We start from the raw sequence: 2,447 nt of genomic DNA on the forward strand, positions 1-2,447 counted from the left end.
TTTAGCTAATAAATCAATTATAATCTTTTTATGTCAGATATGATAGTGTAAGATTCAGAAGCTGTACTATTAAAATCACTGTGGATATGTACTATTCATTTGGAGACTTTATTAATGTGAATTCTTTTTCCATAGTGGGCTTTCATGTGTTAACAGGCAGCATCACAGCTCTTGCTGCTCTAATTGCAAGTTGCAGGAGGAAGTTTTTTCTTTCGTTTCTCTCTTGTAACTCTTTCAAATGCGGATAGCAAAGGGGTTTTTCTGGGGGGAAGGAAGCAGTTTTCTATTTTGTCTGCATTTTGTTGAGAGCTCTTTATGGTGCTTATAGGATACCACAGTGCTGGATACTTGTGTTCTGTCTCCCAACTCTTTCTTAGTTGTGCCGAGGCAAAGCTGCAGCTTTTATCAGCTGTGCATGACATTTCCATCTACCTGGAGGGAAGTGAGGACTCGCATTTTCTGATGTGAAACTGCCTAATGCAGGAGGAGGGGAAGAGAAACTGCTTTTTGTGGAGTAGAAAAGCACATGAAGGAGCAGTAATGAGGTACATGGTTTCTCTCTTGACTGCAGTAAAAAGGAGGGGCTAATATCCAGTATCGCTCCGAGAGTTTTCCATCCATCTCGGCTACAAAGAATGCAGGCAGTGACTGCTAGTTTAAAACAAAATCAAACAAACACAACAACAGAAACCCCAAACCAAAACACCCACCCTGTACTGCCCTCTAAAACCTCCCAAAACCAAGCAAAAAAAACCCGAAAAAAGCAGCTCTCATGTTTCTAGTTCTGCAAGTTGTTGTGTGGGGACTCCTTTATCTTCCTAAAGATAATCCTTTTTTTCTGAAACAAAAGGATTGGTTTTTCTTATGCTGTGTGATTGCCTTTCTCTGTCCCACCCAAATCAGAGTTGTTCGGTACATAGTAAGACAGTTCCTAAATGAGTAATGAATTCAATTATTACTAAGTATATTTAAAACTTTTTTTGTCCCCCAAAAGTATGTCCTCTTGAGCAACTTGGTGCAGAGTAGTAGCTTTATTACCTGGTTTCACGTTTATGCAGAGTACATGTGTAGTGAGAAGAAGTAAACCTTTGTACATTTAATCACGGAACATCTACCACCTCTCTGGGCAACCTGGGCCAGTGTTTTAACATGCTTATTGTACAAAATTCTTCCTTGTATCTAGCCCGAATCTCCCCTCTTTTAGTTTAAAACCATTACCCCTTGTCCTATCACTACAGGCCCTTCTAGGAGTTGTCATATTTTGGATTTTCTAGGGGTGCAGCTTAACACCTGCCAATGTCAGAGACTTAACTGCACCTGCTCTGGGGTATTCAAAACTGTATACAATTAAAAACCTTCTAGCTGTTAACAAAATTCCAAGGCCAGTATCTAGTCTTCCCTCAGGACTGGAAAGAGGAAAAACAGCTACAACCTCATTCTTGTTCGTGACCAAAGCGATCTGCGAACACATCTGTGAGAGGTCCACCGCTGGCTTTGCTGCTTCTGTTGACAACAGAACCTGCAGCACACACTGGTTGGAAGGTCAGGCTTTTGGGAGATGTATGCCCAGGAGGTACAGAGCAGGAAAAATACTTGTAAATTTAACATCTGACACTTCTTAGGTATAAATGTTTGTAATTCAGTTGCACCAATGTTTGATTCATATGAGACCTTAAAGAACTCTTACAGTCTTTCCAAAAGCTCCAACTTGGGTGTTTTCACGTAAAGCGATGACACAGGAACCAGTCTTGCGTGCTGAGCTTTAGCCCTTAGGGCTGCACTTGTCTGGCGTGATGTTTGTGGCTTTTTGGTGTCGCTGCCTTTTGCTCCTTGAGAAATGTCTGGTTTATGATGGATTGTCACTCTGCCAGCCTGTGAGAGACCATGGGATTGCACAGCAGAACGTGAGAGGCCGTGTAATACACAGGAGCTATTGGTAGGAGGTCGGGAGGAGATCTGAATGGCCCAATGTGCATGCTAGCCCCATTTATTTGATATTTTCTGAAGTCAGATTGTGCCTTCAAGCAAAACTTGAAGGTTTCTGGAGCTTAATGTAGGCTTTTTTTTTTTTTTTAATTATTATTTTACTGGTAATTTAAACTCTGCTTGTATCTGAGCCTCATTTTTACAGCCTAATGTTGGTGCTCTATCTGCTACAGCAGTGGCTATGCATGTCTGCAAGCAATCCTGCACGTCTTCAACCAAAACTAGGGAGCACAGTTCAACCCTCGACATTGAAATTGCACAGATTTTTTTTTTTTCCTGGTTAGTGGTGCTGTGGTTATTTTTTTTTGCCTTTAAACAGCATAGAGAGACAAGACAACACAGCCTGCTTTTGTGCTTAAGGACACTTAACAATGTCCTAACATGAATTCATTAATTTCTCTGTTGCTTTTGCAGGTGCATCCTGATATGCTAGCACTGCTAAAGGCATTTTTTTTTTTTGC

This window comes from Caloenas nicobarica, chromosome 1 (assembly GCF_036013445.1).
Source record: "Caloenas nicobarica isolate bCalNic1 chromosome 1, bCalNic1.hap1, whole genome shotgun sequence".
Taxonomy (NCBI): domain Eukaryota; kingdom Metazoa; phylum Chordata; class Aves; order Columbiformes; family Columbidae; genus Caloenas; species Caloenas nicobarica.